Consider the following 18,878-nt stretch of genomic DNA (forward strand, 5'->3'; position numbering starts at 1 on the left):
TCAATTAGTGTAAAAATAGATTTTTTTTTCTTTTTTTTTAAGTGACATAATCGTGCAACCAACGTGGAGGGCGTTTTACTCGTGATGAAGATCTTTCAGGAACAGATGGAGAGGCAGTTTGAGTAGGCAAGTTCACAAATTCATTTTTAGGCAACACAGTAGAGGAAGGGACAGACTGAAGAGGCAAGGACACTAATTCACTCTCACTGCCATCTTCCACAGGTACACAAGCTGGAGACAGATGAGACGCATGCCAAGTTTTCCCATCTGTCAACCGGTAAGTACATGGACCAAGTTGACGCACAATTTTCAAAGGCTTTGAGAATCTAGGATGTCCTTTAGGAACATGAACTGGAATTTTTATACGCACCCAATCTTCTGGTTTGAACTCAGGAGTACAAGCTCTTCGTTTGAGGTCTGTGTATGTTTTCATCTTCTTTTGGGACAATGCCACTTTCTGACTCACATCAGCATTCTTACAAATGATAGGAGGAGGAAGGACATTAAGGCGAGTGCGCATTTTCCTGCCACAGAGCAACTCAGAAGGAGACCGTCCAGTAACAGAATGGGGAGTAGCACGGTAAGTTTGAAGAAATGCTGTAACTGTTGATTTCCATGGCTTTCCAGACAGAATCGCTGATTGAATAGAACTCTTCAGTACTCTATGGAATCTTTCAATAGCTCCATTTGCAGCTGGATGATACAGTGACGTATGTAGATGTTGAATAGCTCTCTCTTTCAGAAATGCTGCAAACTCCACTGACTTAAATTGACATCCATTGTCAGATACAATGTAATGAGGATGTCCAAATCTGCTGAAGACTGATGTCAAGAAGTTGATCACATTTTTACTTGTGATTGAAGAAGTGAATGCTACTTCTGGCCACTTACTATGATAGTCAATTAATGTCATAATGTACCGACAATCCCAAGTAGCGGTTTCAAATGGGCCAACAATGTCAACAGCCACTTTTTCCCATGGCACAGATGGAAAAGGTACAGGTTGTAATGGTGCAACGCGGAGAGTTGTAGTCTTATCAGAAGACAAGCAAACTTCACAATTCTTAATCTGCTCCTTAACCAAACAGTCAATACCAGGCCACCAATAAAGTTCACGAATGCGCTGCTTCGTACGCACTATTCCTTGATGACCTTCGTGAGCCAGACTCACCAAGACATGTCGTAATGAAACAGGAACAACCAGACGTGACCCTCTAAACACGTAGTCCTTTTGCACAGCAAGTTCATCACGTACTTGAAAATATGGACGTAAAACAACATCCACAGCCGCTGATGAAAAAGGCCATCCACGAACAATCTGAGCACGTAGCGCAGTCATTTCTGAGCATGAGGCAGAGGCAGAAGCAAATTCAGTTGGAGACACAGCAGACATTTCAGAAGACAGAAATGCAACAAACTCAGGCTCAGTATCAGAAAGATCCTCATCAGAAGCCGGCAAGGGTAGGCGAGAAAGATAATCAGCAACCTGGTTTTTAGAGCCTGGATAATAATTAACCTCATAGTTAAAACACAAGAGTCGCTCTGCCCAACGCGCTATCCTCATTCCAGCGCGGTCTGTACCTTTAGATGAGAGAAGCACTGTCAAGGCCTGATGATCTGTACGTAGAAGAAATTTTCGACCCCAGAGGTAAGTTCTCCATTTTTCAACAGCCCAGACACATGCTAAAGCTTCCTTTTCAATCGTTGAATATTTTCGTTCAGAAGTAGACAAGGTTCTTGAAGCAAACGCAACAATACGCTCTGTGTTGTTTTCATGGATTTGAGAGAATACAGCACCTAGTCCATAATCTGATGCATCTGTTGAAACGACAGTGGGCAAGTTAGGGTCAAACAATGCTAAAGCAGGGCTTTGAAGCAATAACTCCTTTACAGTACTGAAACTCTTCTGAGCTTCATCTGACCAACTGAACTCAGAACCTTGTCTAATGCAAGCACGCAATGGTTCTACTACTGTGGCAAAATTTGGAATGAACTTATTGTACCATGACAACAATCCAAGAAGGGAACGGAGCTGATGTGCATCATTAGGAACAGGAGCATGAAGCATTGCACTAAGATGAGCCTCATCTGGGCAAATACCCTGTGCAGATACAGTATGACCAAGAAAGCGCAAACTGCTTTTGTTAAAGTGACACTTTGAATCATTCAACTGTAAGCCTGCATCATGTATACGCTGAATAACCACTTTAAGCATGTGATCATGTTCACTATTTGTGTGTCCCCAGACAATAACGTCATCCAGATAATTAGCCACATTTGGCAACCCTTGCAGTACAGTTGCTAGCATTTTCTGAAATGCAGACGGAGCTGAGGCAAGGCCATAAGGTACTCGACAGAATCTGAATAACCCTTCATGGGTAATAAATGCAGTCAGATCACGACTTTCTTCATGTAACAAAAGCTGGAAGTAAGCATTCTCTAAGTCAATTGTAGAAAAGACAGTTGCTCCACACAGCGTAGACATCATCTCCTCAATATGGGGCAACGGATAACAATCTGCAACAACAGCTTTGTTTGGTTCTCTCAGATCTACACACATACGAATGCCACCCGTCTTCTTCTGAACAACTACAATTGGAGAAATCCACTGCGAAGCATCCACTCGTTCAATAACACCCAGGTCAAGAAGACGTTGCAGTTCATCACTAACAGCATTTCGAACAGACAATGGTAACCTTCTGAGTTTCTGACGAACAGGTTTCACATCTGGAGAAATTTTTACCTTATGCACAAAGCCTTTTGCACATCCTAGCTTGCCAACAGGCACAGAAGCAGAAAGTCTCATTACAGGGACTGAAGACTGAACATGTCCTGGAAGAATAGAAGAACCTTCAAACTTAAGATGCAATCCATTTATCAAATCCATTCCAAGAAGAGCTGTGCCACATTCAACAATGAATATTGACGTATTACAGTTCATATCATCTCTAGTAACAGTAACAGGTAGACAGCCAAGCACTGGTATTGGATCTCGTGAATACGTTACCAATTTAACAGCAGGAGGCAGCAAGGCATCTTGCTTGAAGTGTTTTTCATACAAAGATTTTGGCAGAATAGAAACTGAAGATCCAGAATCCACAATCAATTCCACAGGTACAGAAGCTGATGCAGTCATGATAGTAGTAATGCACTTTATCTTATTAGATACTGAATCATGCATGTAAAGAATCTGAAGCTCAGGCAATTCAATCTCATGGACAGAACGTGTTTGCTGTGAACGACACACTCTGGAAAAATGTCCCACCTTTTGACAATTATTGCACTTTACAGAAACTGCAGGGCATCTGGGATCATTTGCAAGATGTCTGGTAGATCCACAGCGGTAACATGCACGAGTCAAGAGAGTAGCAGACGACTTTGAAGGCACAGCCAGAGGTTTCAAAGGTGATTGTCTTGTGTAACGATCAACAACAGGCACACCAGTCACTTGTATTGCTTGAACAGGTTCTGAATTCAGATTGGAAAAAAGTTTAGCTTGTTCACCAACAGCCTCCATTTGCGTAGCAATCGTGATAGCCTTGTTAAGAGTCAAATCAGTCTCTAATAGCAGACGTTCTCTAATACGATGACTGTTTACGTTCTCCACTAATTGATCTCGCAACATCTCATCATCATTAGATGCAAACTCACATGTGGCTGCTAGGTCCCGAAGAGAAGCAACATACTGCAAAATTGTTTCCCCTGAGGCTTGAATTCGTTTTCTGAATGCATGACGCTCAGCAACAACATTACGTCGAGGAATAAAGTGCAGTTTTAAAGTCTGAATAGCATCCTTCATTGTCTCTCCTTGATTTGGTAAAGTATAGAATAATCTCTGACCTTCTGTTCCTAGGCAATGAAGAAACAAAGCTCGCTTTCTTGCAACTGGCCATTCATCTCCTGATGCATTTATGACAAGTAAATAGTTCTCAAACATCTTCAACCAGACTTCAAAGGGAATAGACGGCTCACCCGGACATGGTAAGAATGGCGTAGGAAAAGAAGCAACTGCAGACATCTTTCATGTAGAACAGCAAAATCCTGCCTATTGCACCAACTTTGTATTTTGGGGGGGGAATTTACAGTTCTAAGTAATGGGGGAATGTTGTGTTTGTGTATATGTCAGGAGATGGCGCTATAGTTCACCTGTTGTTACCTATAAAAGGTGTAGAGTAACCAAAACATCCAAAATATGGACGTAAAACAACATCCACAGCCGCTGATGAAAAAGGCCATCCACGAACAATCTGAGCACGTAGCGCAGTCATTTCTGAGCATGAGGCAGAGGCAGAAGCAAATTCAGTTGGAGACACAGCAGACATTTCAGAAGACAGAAATGCAACAAACTCAGGCTCAGTATCAGAAAGATCCTCATCAGAAGCCGGCAAGGGTAGGCGAGAAAGATAATCAGCAACCTGGTTTTTAGAGCCTGGATAATAATTAACCTCATAGTTAAAACACAAGAGTCGCTCTGCCCAACGCGCTATCCTCATTCCAGCGCGGTCTGTACCTTTAGAGGAGAGAAGCACTGTCAAGGCCTGATGATCTGTACGTAGAAGAAATTTTCGACCCCAGAGGTAAGTTCTCCATTTTTCAACAGCCCAGACACATGCTAAAGCTTCCTTTTCAATCGTTGAATATTTTCGTTCAGAAGTAGACAAGGTTCTTGAAGCAAACGCAACAATACGCTCTGTGTTGTTTTCATGGATTTGAGAGAATACAGCACCTAGTCCATAATCTGATGCATCTGTTGAAACGACAGTGGGCAAGTTAGGGTCAAACAATGCTAAAGCAGGGCTTTGAAGCAATAACTCCTTTACAGTACTGAAACTCTTCTGAGCTTCATCTGACCAACTGAACTCAGAACCTTGTCTAATGCAAGCACGCAATGGTTCTACTACTGTGGCAAAATTTGGAATGAACTTATTGTACCATGACAACAATCCAAGAAGGGAACGGAGCTGATGTGCATCATTAGGAACAGGAGCATGAAGCATTGCACTAAGATGAGCCTCATCTGGGCAAATACCCTGTGCAGATACAGTATGACCAAGAAAGCGCAAACTGCTTTTGTTAAAGTGACACTTTGAATCATTCAACTGTAAGCCTGCATCATGTATACGCTGAATAACCACTTTAAGCATGTGATCATGTTCACTTTTTGTGTGTCCCCAGACAATAACGTCATCCAGATAATTAGCCACATTTGGCAACCCTTGCAGTACAGTTGCTAGCATTTTCTGAAATGCAGACGGAGCTGAAGCAAGGCCATAAGGTACTCGACAGAATCTGAATAACCCTTCATGGGTAATAAATGCAGTCAGATCACGACTTTCTTCATGTAACAAAAGCTGGAAGTAAGCATTCTCTAAGTCAATTGTAGAAAAGACAGTTGCTCCACACAGCGTAGACATCATCTCCTCAATATGGGGCAACGGATAACAATCTGCAACAACAGCTTTGTTTGGTTCTCTCAGATCTACACACATACGAATGCCACCCGTCTTCTTCTGAACAACTACAATTGGAGAAATCCACTGCGAAGCATCCACTCGTTCAATAACGCCCAGGTCAAGAAGACGTTGCAGTTCATCACTAACAGCATTTCGAACAGACAATGGTAACCTTCTGAGTTTCTGACGAACAGGTTTCACATCTGGAGAAATTTTTACCTTATGCACAAAGCCTTTTGCACATCCTAGCTTGCCAACAGGCACAGAAGCAGAAAGTCGCATTACAGGGACTGAAGACTGAACATGTCCTGGAAGAATAGAAGAACCTTCAAACTTAAGATGCAATCCATTTATCAAATCCATTCCAAGAAGAGCTGTGCCACATTCAACAATGAATATTGACGTATTACAGTTCATATCATCTCTAGTAACAGTAACAGGTAGACAGCCAAGCACTGGTATTGGATCTCGTGTTTTTTGGCAACACAGTAGAGGAAGGGACAGACTGAAGAGGCAAGGACACTAATTCACTCTCACTGCCATCTTCCACAGGTACACAAGCTGGAGACAGATGAGACGCATGCCAAGTTATCCCATCTTCGTCGCCAATTTGTTATGTTTAGCTCCAGGTAAGCATAAGGACAAGAAAGTTCCAAATTCTCAAGTGTTTATTCAGTCCACAAGCAGGACAAACAAAGCAACAGTGCCAGATGGTTACATGATTGACAGCAGGTGCAACAACCCTTCCATTCTTACTCTACACCTTTTATAGGTAACAACAGGTGAACTATAGCGCCATCTCCTGACATATACACAAACACAACAAATACCCTATTAATTTAGAAAATACACATTTTGTTCAATTAAAACCCTTAATTTCAAGTTCTGAAGTAATTAATTGACAGCCCAGTATCATATTTGACAAAAGTAACATAGTTGACTGGACATGACAAAGTAGGATGATGTATTTAACAAAGACAATCCTAAACTATATAAATTATTATATATTAGCTAATCTTTTATTGTATATAATCAAGACCTGTTGAATTTTTCATGACATAAAGGAGAAATACAGACGCACATCAGTTTACAAGGATCAATCACAACTTTATTAACAAGCACATACACTCACCTAAAGGATTATTAGGAACACCTGTTCAATTTCTTATTAATGCAAATTTCTAATCAACCAATCACATGGCAGTTGCTTCAATGCATTTAGGGGTGTGGTCCTGGTCAAGAAAATCTCCTGAACTCCAAACTGAATGTCAGAATGGGAAAGAAAGGTGATTTAAGCCGTTTTGAGCGTGGCATGGTTGTTGGTGCCAGACGGGCATGAGTATTTCACAATCTGATCAGTTACTGGGATTTCCATGCACAACCATTTCTAGGGTTTACAAAGAATGGTGTGAAAAGGGAAAAACATCCAGTATGCAGCAGTACTGTGGGCGAAAATGCCTTGCTGATGCTAGAGGTCAGAGGAGAATGGGCAGACTGATTCGAGCTGATAGAAGAGCAACTTTGACTGAAATAACCACTCGTTACAACCGAGGTATACAGCAAAGCATTTGTGAAGCCACAACACGCACAACCTTGAGGCGAATGGGCTACACCAGCAGAAGACCCCACCGGGTACCACTCATCTCCACTACAAATAGGAAAAAGGGGCGAAAATTTGCACAAGCTCACCAAAATTAGACAGTTGAAGACTGGAAAAATGTTGCCTGGTCTGATGAGTCTCGATTTCTGTTGAGACATTCAGATGGTAGAGTCAGAATTTGGCATAAACAGAATGAAAACATGGATCCATCATGCCTTGTTACCACTGTGCAGGCTGGTGGTGGTGGTGTAATGGTGTGGGGGATGTTTTCTTGGCCCACTTTAGGCCACTTAGTGCCAATTGGGCATCGTTTAAATGCCACGGCCTACCTGAGCATTGTTTCGGACCATGTCCATCCCTTTATGACCAACATGTACCCATCCTCTGATGGCTACTTTCATCAGGATAATGCACCATGTCACAAAGCTCCAATCATGGTTTCTTGAACATGACAATGAGTTGACTGTACTAAAATGGCCGCCACAGTCACCAGATCTCAACCCAATAGAGCATCTTTGGGATGTGGTGGAACGGGAGCTTCGTGTCCTGGATGTGAATCACACAAATCTCCATCAACTGCAAGATGCTCTCCTATCAATATGGGCCAACATTTCTAAAGAATGATTTCAGCACCTTGTTGAATCAATGCTACGTAGAATTAAGGCAGTTCTGAAGGCAAAAGGGGGTCAAACACAGTATTAGTATGGTGTCCTAATAATCCTTTAGGTGAGTGTTTATCATAAGCGAGAGATCCTAACATAGAAAACAACAAAAGTATCAAAAAAAGCACTTACACAAAAATTCCACCATGTTAACATTTTGAAAATCTTGTTTGTGGAATGAAAAAAATAATAGTGCACTGCAATAAGTAACAATAACCAAATAGTGTTTTATTCTGTTGGTTAACAGAATAAGTGTGCTGCATTGGATCAAAATTGTAATAGTGCAAACAGTTGTATCTCAAAAACATTCATATGTCAGAACCCAAGTAAAACATTTGCATAACCCTCCAACTTCCAGGCCCCCATGAAACCGGCGGAGACAGAACACACTCCACATTTTCTAACCCAAGAGCATGGCCAATTATGTTTTTTTTTTCAATTACTTTGTCAAGCTCAATCAAGTAATCTTTGTGTGTGTGTGTCTGTGTGTGTTGTGTGAGCATGTTGTTGTGACATATGAGGACAAAAATGTGTATAATGGCATGGGTATGACATATAGGTATTAAAAGGAGAGGGTGAAATATGAGGACATTGGCCATGTCCCCACATTTCAAAATGCTTATAAATCATACAGGATGTTTTTTTTTTTTTTTTTTTTTAAAGTAAAAATGCAGAATGTTTCCTGTGATGGGTAGGTTTAGGGGTAGGGACAGTGTAAGGGGATAGAAAATATGGTTGGTACAGCATAAAAACCATTACGCCTATGGAATGTCCCCATATGTCACAAAAAACATGTCTTTATCTGTCCGTGTGTGCATATCAGAGGTGTTAGTCCAGGTGCCAGAAAGTAGCCCAGGTGCCAGAAATCCTGTCCAGCCGCTGTTCCAACCATCACCTCTACCAGATAGATGAGCTCATTAGTGAAAACAACTCTTCTAGATGTAGAGGCAGATCCAAAAACATGGCAGGATTTTTACTTTCTGTCACCTGGACTATACAAGTATGGTGTCTATGTGTGTGTGCTTGACCGTATGCTTGTGCCACGTGTTTGTTAGCGTGTGTGTGTGTGCGCATGTCCTTAGCCATGAAGATATGATTTGGCAATATCTTCCCACACATCTCTTTTTATTTCAACATGACGTGCTGTCACGAGCTGTGGGGCAGGAATCAACCTGAGCACATCCTCAAATGGATACCAGAGTGCATCATCACGCATTGGCCAGTATTAACGATTGTGTAACGGTGCGGCTTTTCTGCAGCAGATAATCGTGGCATTTGCTTAAAAACAAGTTTACTTTTGTAATATTTATTACAAAGTATTTTATAGTTACTGTACAATTAGAATATTAAATGAACTCCTGAAAACTATAAGAACATGTCATGAATGTCAATTATGTTACTCTTGGTCAACTACGTTTCCTTTGCAGAGTAACATAGGTGACTGGTAACCTTGTTGACATTTTTGCTGTTTTTGGGGATAAAATCATAATGGTTGCCTAGGACCAGACACCAAATGGCATTTTACGGAGAGGTTCTTCTAAAAATTATATGTACAACTGAGTAAAATTGAAATTCAAAGTTATTTATGAATTCATTGTAGTAACATTGTTGACATATGATAAGTACACATTTGCCCCAAGCACTACTTTAAGTGAAATAACTGCAAATGTGGAGGGAGAACATACCTTGGAGTCTTGCTAGTTTTCTCTTCAGGAGGAAATGACATAATGTGGAGCAGGTCATGTGATTTGGAAAACACACTCTTACTTGAGGGGTGTATTTGCTATGGGTAACTTAGGGGTTGCTAGGCAACGTGGGGGGAGAGGACGCTGGCGTTGTCTGTTCGCCGCTTCTCCACCCACAAATCATGTTAATGTACTATTAGATTTACATTTTATTTTATTTCCTTATGTTTGTGACTAGTCTAACAGTGAGAGCTACAATTGGGGCTGTTGCTGATTGCTGGCAGCCACTGAGAGGACGTTGTTCGTCGTTTCGCCGTTTTCCACTGCTTCTCTAATGTTTATGTTTGAATTGCTGCGATTGGTTCTGGTTTGGTGGACATTTGATGTTTCTCGCCGCGACTGCTCACTGGTGGTCTCCCTTGGGCATAAGCTGCATGGTGGCTGAAGTTTGCACTGGGCTAGCGTCATCTGGGCCATCGTAATCGGCGTCCGGCATGATGTTGGGATGTTCCGCTTCTCGGCTGCGCCGCTGTTCCGTCCTGCATTGCGGCCGTGGAGCGGCTTGGACATCTGCGCCGACCCCGGTGTGTCCACAGAAGTGCCCGGAAAAATGTTCTGCCTCCTGCATGGTGCTGCGGCGATCCCCATCGTTTGAATCGTCACGAAGACCCATCATCTGGTCTTCAGCTGTCGTGCCTCAGCGATGTCATCGGGACACTGCCGCTGGGAGAAATTTAAAACATGGAGTGGACCACAGTGTGCTGCGGAGCTAACAGAGACTTCCACCATCAGCTGTTTTCTGTTGACCATCAGCTCTGTTTCTGTTCACCATCAGCTCTGTTTCTGTTCACCATCAGCTCTGTTTCTGTTCACCATCAGCTCTGTTTCTGTTCACCATCAGCTCTGTTTCTGTTCACCATCAGCTCTGTTTCTGTTCTGTTTTCGGTGTTGGTTGATTGTTTGTAGTATTCTATATTTTTACTTGTTATTTATTTTTTGTGTTATCCCAATGACTGGGATAAACCTGAGAAACAGATTTACACGAGAATTTACAACTGTAACCAGTTACAACTGGTTGCAGACAAATCACGACGATAGAGTAACAAACAATATAGTGAAATAAAAAATATGAAAAAATAATGAAATGTCTTTAATATTTAATATAATGAACACAGGAGATCTCTGGTGGTATTCCAGCAGTTGTGACATACCCAGGTATGTGTAAGACTAAGTTAGCGGATAACCTCAACTCGGTTACAAAATCAGAGGTAACTTTCAGGTAGTAAGTAACCATGGCAACTCACCCTCTAAACATAACCTGCGCCGGAGCAGCTCATGATCCAGGGTTAGTTTGATTAGGAGGTAATCAGATGTGTTATATAATTAATAGTTATTAATATAACAAAATTTGTTATACAGTCAAAAATATTATATTCATTCTAAAGTATTTTTACAAAGTAATATTTAAATGTTAATTCAATTTAGATAGATATATTTATTTTATTTTCATTTCACACATGGATCTGCATTCAATGAATTAGCATCAAGCAAACAATATAATCCTTATTCACAGTGAATAAAGATGACTTATTTAACGAAAATACTGACAAAAAAAGGTGGCAATATAACTTGCCATTAAACAAAAGAAGAAGAGGAAGCAGAATGCTACTTTAATTTTTAGTGTCTGTTTTCGTGGTTAATCATCGATTCGTCGCTCTGTTGAGAATGTCTTGTGTGTTAACGGGAACATACTCAGTGTTGTCTGAACTAACTCCAGGATGCGTTTTCGAAAACCAGCATAGCTCGAGTAAGCAAGTTTTGAGTTAATCAACCGAGAGTTCAGCGTATATGTGACGGTAAGTTAACCTTGCTTTCTGGGATACATTCTGGAGTAGGTTTAGCAAACTAACACTGAACAATGACTTAAATACACATGGCATAATCAATGAATCCACAAACGGGTGTTGAACTTAAATCAGGAACAAAGGTAACCAACAACGACAGGGAACATGGGCAAACACAAATGACTTGTTCAGGCAAACAAAAGTTTGACTAGGGTCGACCCTTTTTCATTATAGTTTCCTGTTCTGTTTGTGAACCGAGCATGCAGAATATTCATGTACAGGCGATCATTTTCTAGAACGCAAACACACACAAAAACTATTAAATTATATAACAAGCATTTTGAACAAATACAACACAGCCAAACATGCTTCATGAACAGAACTGAAAGAGAAAGATGGGCCAAACAAACATCTATAATGGACAGATAACGTGAAGTAGTGAAGCTTTTACCTTGAACTCCACACAGGTCTCCAGCTTCTTCACATTAAATGCAAAAACTTGGCAGTGATAAAAAAGAACAACTTTTTAAACCCGTAATGTTATTATAGCTTGCAGAATAAATAGTGCTACTAATGGTTAAATGGAAACAGAAATACAAGAAAGATAGAGATAGAGAGTTAGCTCTAATCCTCTCCACCTTTACTGGAAAACATACTCGGTTACTTTCGTAACCTCGGTTCCCTGAGAGAGAGGAACGTGTATTACGTATGGGAAAAACTCCTTTTCTCGAGAATGTGAAGCAAAATTTTATTAATAAAGGTATCTATGTAAAGCGCAGTGAGCTGCATGGCCATAGCCCAGCGCGAGGAGCGCTCTGATTGGCCAGGCCGCGGCAACTGCAGGAACCTATGGTGAGGCGGCTGAGAGGAACGAACCAATGGGGGGCGTTCCAGAAGCCCGCAGAAAAAGGTGCTTATATTTGCATACAGGAGGCTATATAAGACCCTAATTCGCCATAGGTGTCAGGTTTTAAGATCGACTGAAGCGATACCTGAGAAGCATAAACACGGCACGGAACGTAATACTCGTTCCTCTCTCTCAGGGAACCGAGGTTACGAAAGTAACCGAGTACGTTCCCTTTTGAGAGAGGTTCCTCGTATTACGTATGGGAACACAATGTAAAGCGCCGTGTGTGCTGACTGACCCAGTATACCCAAAGCACATGTTAATAAACCCCCGATAGACCGACAGAGGCGGCTTATAAGGGGAATGAAGAACCAGAAGAGTCGGTTCGTTTGAACAGCTGATCGGACATAGTCGGATCTTATGATGAATGAATAAGTGCTTGAGGGCTAATGTGTACAGGCCAAAACATAAGGCAATCTGTTTGTCAGGGTCTAGAAAGAGCCTAGATGGAGAGAAGCCCTGCTTGTAGAGCTGGAACCTCCAACTTGTAGAATCTGATAAAAGTGGACGGAGAGGCCCAGCCTGCCGCCGCACAGATATCTTCCAAAGAAATGCCACACGACCAAGCCCAAGATGAGGCCATGCCTCTAGAGGAGTGGGCTTGAATGCCTGTAGGACAGGTTAGGTCCTAGACCTATATGCTAGTGGGACTGCATCCACTATCCAGTGTGAGAGTCTGTTTCATGACAGCACAAACTTTAGTGCGGCCACCGAAGCAATGAAGAGCTGATCCGACTGCCTGAAGGGGGCGGAGCGCTCTAGATACAATCTCAATGCTCTGACTGGGCAGAATAGGTTTGCGTCTTATTCTCTCTGAGACGCGGGTTAAGCAGTGAAAAGACCTGCATACTGAAGGGGTTGATAGCACTTTCAGCATAAAACCATGCCTCGGTTTGAGCACAACCTTGAAGTTGCTGGACCCAAACTCAAGACAGGAAGGGCTCACGGAGAGTGCAGGTAAGCCACCCACTCGCTTAACCGAGGCCACAGCCAGCAGAAAAACGGTTTTGAGTGATATGTGCTTCAAGCTCGTGGTCTGAAGTGGTTAGGAGGGGGAACCCTTCGCGGCCTCCAAAACCATGGCGAGGTCCCAAATAGGGACCGAGGTAGGGGCAAGGCGGGCTGAATCTCCTGGCCCCTTTAAGAAAACACACAGTAAGATCACTTTTCTCTAGTGAATGTGCCGCGATCGGAGCGTGGCTAGCTGCTATGGCGGAGACACACACCCCGAGTATGGAGGGGGGACGACCCGCGTCCATTAGCTCTTGGAGAAAGCGAGCAGTTCCGCCAGTTCGCATGAGTGTGCGTCGATGTTTCGCGTAGCACACTGGTTAGAAAACCACTGACCACTTCAAAGCAGAGCTGCCAGATAGCAGGGGCTCTAGCTTCCAAAATAGTGTTCTTAACTTGTCAGAGAGGTTCCCGGGTACCGTTGATGGGCCATACGTGGAGGGCCCACAGCTCGGGATTGGGATGCCAGATCTTCCCTTTCGTTGGCGGAATAGGCCATGGGGCTGTGTCTGACAGCTGAAACAGTTTGGAGAACCATGTGCGGTTCTTCCAAAGTGGGGCTATTAAAAAGCACAGGCTTGCAGCTGGATCGCGATCGGAGGGAGCATATAGAGGGAGTCTGGGCCAACATGGGTCAGGGCATCCCTGCGTTTGCAGAAAAAATATTGGGCAGCGTGTGCTGTGTGAGCTGAATCGTTTGCGGGTAAAGGGACCATCCCCCTGGGGACATGGGTTCTCTGGATAACATGTCCGGACCCTGATTCAGAATACCTGGCACGTAAGCCGCCCTTAGGGAGCTCAGATTGTGCTCTGCCCATAAAAGGAGATGCTTAGCCATGCAGTGAACAGAGTCTGATCTCGGCTGCCCTAGCGATTTTATGTACGTTATCAAGACGTGGTGGTTCTTATGCCGTAAGACGCTCGTTGAGTCTTGAGTCTATGACAATGACTGTACTGATAAGCCTGCCCCTCGAAGGCGAATCTCAAGAATGGCCTGTAGAGGGGGTTATTGTAACGTGAAGTATGCGTTTTTCAGATCCATTGAGAAAACCCAATCCCCGGGGCGAATGTGCGCGAGGATTTGTTTCACCGTCAGCACCTTGAAACGAGCGTGTCATAAGTGCTTTGTTCAGATGCCTGGAAAATGGGCCTGAGACCGCCATCCATTTTCGGCATGAGGAATTAGCGACAGTAAAAACCTGACTCGCTAGCGTCGGGTGTACCGTTTCCGCCGCTCTCTCCTTTAACAGTTTCAATGCCTCAGCGAAAAGCACGTGACTGACACTGCTTCTTACTGAGGGCTCGACCACGGCTTGAATCGCGGGGTCTGCGAGCAAAACTGTAGCGAGAACCTCGTTTTATATGTTCAACACCCAATATTATATACCAGGAATGGCCTGCCAGGCCTGGGCTCGTGAAGCCAGGGGTTGAATTAGATTCGGGGGCTGGCCGCTTAGTAATAGGGGCCTGTTAGCCGGGTTGCTTGTGCTGTAACACTGCTTGTAACACTGTGGGGATAGTGTTAGTTTTGGCGGTGCAGGCTTTGCAGTGGGCGCGCGCCTCACATTTATTTTGTGTGTGCGAGAGTGAACTTTGTGAAAAGTGCTTGGGTGCAGGAGTGCAGACTGTAAAGTGGGCACATTTCCTACATAGAAAGCTCTTTTGTGTGTAGTGTAAACAATGTGTAGTGGCGCACAACCTACGTAGAATACCCACGGTGCAAACCAGTGAGCAAATCCACAGGGGTAAACGCACACAGCATTAGTGTGCAGACGAGCGTGTTTAACACAGGCTAGTTGACTGCAATATTTCATCTCCAGTCACTTAACTTAAGGGAACTGGGAGAATGTAAGGAAGTGCAGGTGGTATGTGAGCCATTCCACAATGCCGTTATGTTCTAGTCTAGACTGAAAGCACGCATGCAGACAAGCGTGTTTGACCACAGGCTAGTTGACTGCAATACGGCTAGTTGACTTTATATGGTGTAATCCGGCCGCGGCGGGATTTATTTGTAATTTTGTGAGGCTGAATTAACAGTGCTTATGTAGGGGTGCACACTGTGTAGTGGACACTTTGTCTACAGTGTAAAAACCTTTCCAGCCGCCTGAATAAAGGGGACTGGAAATGATAGAGTGAAAAAAGGGCTTAGCTTGGCAGCCATTTTCCGACGCCCTTATGCTCTGACAGTGAGCGCGTGCTATGACGTAAGTCGCGCTCTAGTCAGCAACGCGCTGTGGAAGGGGCGCGCGCTATCATGACAAGGCAGCCATTACAACTTCCTTGGCAGTAAGCGAGCGCTGCAGCGACATTGTTCTTGACATACCCAACAGCCCGAGCTCGCTCGTCTATCTTACTCTAGTATTCTCTGTCCGCAGCGCTTCAGCACGACGGCAGTAGAATGAGCACGGCGAGAGCTTCAGCTCGAGTTTGTTTATTCACTCTAGCATTCTCTGTCCGCGGCGATAGAGCAACAGAACGAGAGAATTGGAAGCGTGAGGAAAAACTCTGTCCGCGGCGCTTCTAGCACGGCGAGAGCTTCGGCTCGAGTTTGTTTATTCACTCTAGTATTCTCTGTCCGCGGCGATAGAGCGACAGAACGAGAGAATTGGAAGCGTGAGGAAAAACTCTGTCCACGGCGCTTCTAGCACGGCGAGAGCTTCGGCTCGAGTTTGTTTATTCACTCTAGTATTCTCTGTCCGCGGCGACAGCGGACTGAGCGAGAATTGGAAGCGTGAGGAAAAACTCTGTCCGCGGCGCTTCTTCAGCACGGCGAGAGCTTCGGCTCAAGTTAGTTTATTCACTCTAGTATTCTCTGTCCGCGGCGATATCGCGACTGAACTAGAGAAGAGGAAGAGTGAGGAAAAGCTCCGTCTGTCCGCGGCGCCTCCTCAGCACGACGGTATAGTGACGAGAGCTTCGGCTCGAGTTCGCCTATTCACTCTAGTATTCTCTGTCCGCGGCTGTAGCGCGACGGAACGAGAGAAGAGTGAGGAAAACTCTGCGGCAGCGGCGGAAGAAGAGCCGCGGCGGCGGCAGAGTGAAGAGAGCTTCGGCTTGAGTGTGCTCATGTCCTCTAACATTCTCTCTTTCCGCGGCACTATTCAGCGCGACGGGACGAGAGCAGAGGGAGAGTGAGAAGAGCTCCGTCTTTCCGCGGCGCTTAACGACGCGGCGGAACGAGAGAGTCCTCGAATAGAACAAGCCTTTAAGCTCTAGAAGTGGCGTTGCAGCGGCAACACACACACAAACACATACAACACTCAACATAGACACAGTTTAAAGGATATATAACGCCGGATGGCATAGCTGGAACGGCAGAGAAGGCAGAGAGGGAGTCCGTCGTCCTCAGCTGCAGGTTCCGCTGGTGCCTTTTCAACGGCGGTGCTTCTTCCGGGGATCAGCGAAGGTATCGCTGAAGGAGATAAAATCTGACACCTATGGCGAATTAGGGTCTTATATAGCCTCCTGTATGCAAATATAAGCACCTTTTTCGGCGGGCTTCTGGAACGCCCCCCATTGGTTCGTTCCTCTCAGCCGCCTCACCATAGGTTCCTGCAGTTGCCGCGGCCCGGCCAATCAGAGCGCTCCTCGCGCTGGGCTATGGCCGTGCAGCTCACTGCGCTTTACATAGATACCTTTATTAATAAAATTTTGCTTCACATTCTCGAGAAAAGGAGTTTTTCCCATACGTAATACGAGGAACCTCTCTCGAAAGGGAACCTATTAATGTCTCAAATCAGCAGCGGTCAGTGGAATCCTTTCTGATAAGGGCATTGAGTCTCCCACACCATTATTCTGTAAGAACACACACATTTACAGGAGGTTAAAAACAAATGTAAGTAAGAAATTAAAACTAAAAACTAAAAAAAATAAAAAAAATGCTAAATGTACTATATTCTAAAGTAAAACATCACAAGACGGCAGCACTTTCTTAAATGTCTATACATGATTGTTTTTTATTTATTTATATGTAATGATTTCTGAATGCAGAAACGCATATACCGGAACACATTTAAAGGGATTGTTCACCCAAAAATGGAAACTTTGTCATCTATTCTCATTTTGTCATTAACTCACCCTCGGGTTGTTCCAAACCTTGAGTTTCTTTCTTCTGTTGAACACAAAAGAAGATATTTTGAAGAATGTTGGTAATCAAACAGTTTATAGTAGCATCAACTTCCATGGTATTTTTTCCTACTATGGAAGTCAATGCTACTGTCACCTGTTTGATTACCAACATTCTTCAAAATATCTTCTTTTGTGTTTAACAGAAGAACTAAACTTTGTGCGTAAATGACACTTCTAGCCTCGTTCAGACTGTATAAATCCGATTGGAATCTGATCTAAATAAATGACAACAATTCAGACCCGATGTGTGTCCCATGTCACGCTTTCATTTTCAAAAATATCTCCATTGGTTTCTATGACAGTTACATTGTGTTGGTAGATATAAGCCAAAAACAAAAAAACAAAAAAAACTCCAGACATGGAGGAATCTGAAATACAGATATTGTCTTGTTTACAACATAATGCGTATCCGCCGGGGTGGACTACTGCGTCTTCTGAGTCAGCGGCAGAACCGTAGGAGGCTGGTATGCGTGGCTTCATTCCACTCATACATTTTATGATTTGAAAACATGCTGAAGGTCGCTGCAGATGTAACAGGGTTAAAAATGTTACTTTAAATGGTATGACTTTCACCAAAATCACTGTTTTTTTTTCAGTTAATTGTTGTTGTGCAACCTCCTGTGGGACATTAAGTAATTAGTGGGTCATTCGCCTTTAACCTGTGACCAAACCCCTTCCTTCGGCAGAGAAGTGTATCTCATGCACAGAGGGGGTAGGTAAAAATGTGCTCCAGTGAAATGAGATTAATTTTGTAACATAAAACATGTGTATCTCATAAATAATGTTGAATTGAAAGTTCAGTGATGTTGTGAAACAATATGGTAGTTGATTGTGATTGTATATGAATAACCGTGAAGTTTAGACATGATTTGCTCACCATGTGCGATAGCATGGCTGACGACATCTTTTTGACTAGTATACAGGCGAATCTCATTCCTGTCTGTTCTTTTGGATAGATGCATATATATCTAAATGCCCACTGTCGCCAGAGGAAATATTTTTCTCCTTGTGTTACAGGTATGTTGATATGGTTGAATGTTTACTGTTAAAAAAAATTCTAATAAGATTTGCATTGCATCGCGATTTGGTGTTTGTTCGATAAAAAGGGCTGAGAATCTCATGCATATATATTTAAATGCCCACTGTGTTGCCAGAGGAAATATGTTTCTCGTGTTACAGAAAATAAACACAACGCATGATTGAAACGCAGTTCCTCCTGTCCACCTGGTGATTTGAGTGCCGTCGGATAAGGAGCGTTACACAGAAACAAGGTTGCGTTGTTGCAAAGTGCCGGAGAAGTAAAAAAATTAAATCACAATATAATGGAGATGTTTGAGACCAGCAGAGACGACAGCATGGAATAAAGCCACGCATACCAGCCTCCTACGGTTCTGCCGCTGACTCAAAACACGCAGTAGTCCACCCCGGACACCCCCTTTTTATTTTAAAAACACCGGACATGGAGGATTCGTGAACGCAGTAGTCCACCCCGGCGGATACGCTTTGTCATGTTGTAAATAAAACAACATCTGTATTGCAGACTCCTCCATGCTGCGGTGGTTTTTGGTGTATGCCTACAAACACAACG

The 18,878-nt window shown here is 43.5% G+C and overlaps 1 long non-coding RNA gene across 1 annotated transcript; it reads left to right on the plus strand.

Moving 5' to 3' along the window:
* The first annotated feature begins 294 nt into the window (after nt 1-294).
* On the plus strand, nt 295-4,014 carry LOC137040085 (uncharacterized). The gene is made up of 3 exons (XR_010897832.1): nt 295-580; nt 3,292-3,405; nt 3,854-4,014. It is a non-coding gene; the product is annotated as an uncharacterized lncRNA (long non-coding RNA).
* Nucleotides 4,015-18,878: the final 14,864 nt, after the last annotated feature.

The sequence above is a fragment of the Pseudorasbora parva genome, chromosome 14 (genome assembly GCF_024679245.1).
Source record: "Pseudorasbora parva isolate DD20220531a chromosome 14, ASM2467924v1, whole genome shotgun sequence".
Lineage (NCBI taxonomy): Eukaryota > Metazoa > Chordata > Actinopteri > Cypriniformes > Gobionidae > Pseudorasbora > Pseudorasbora parva.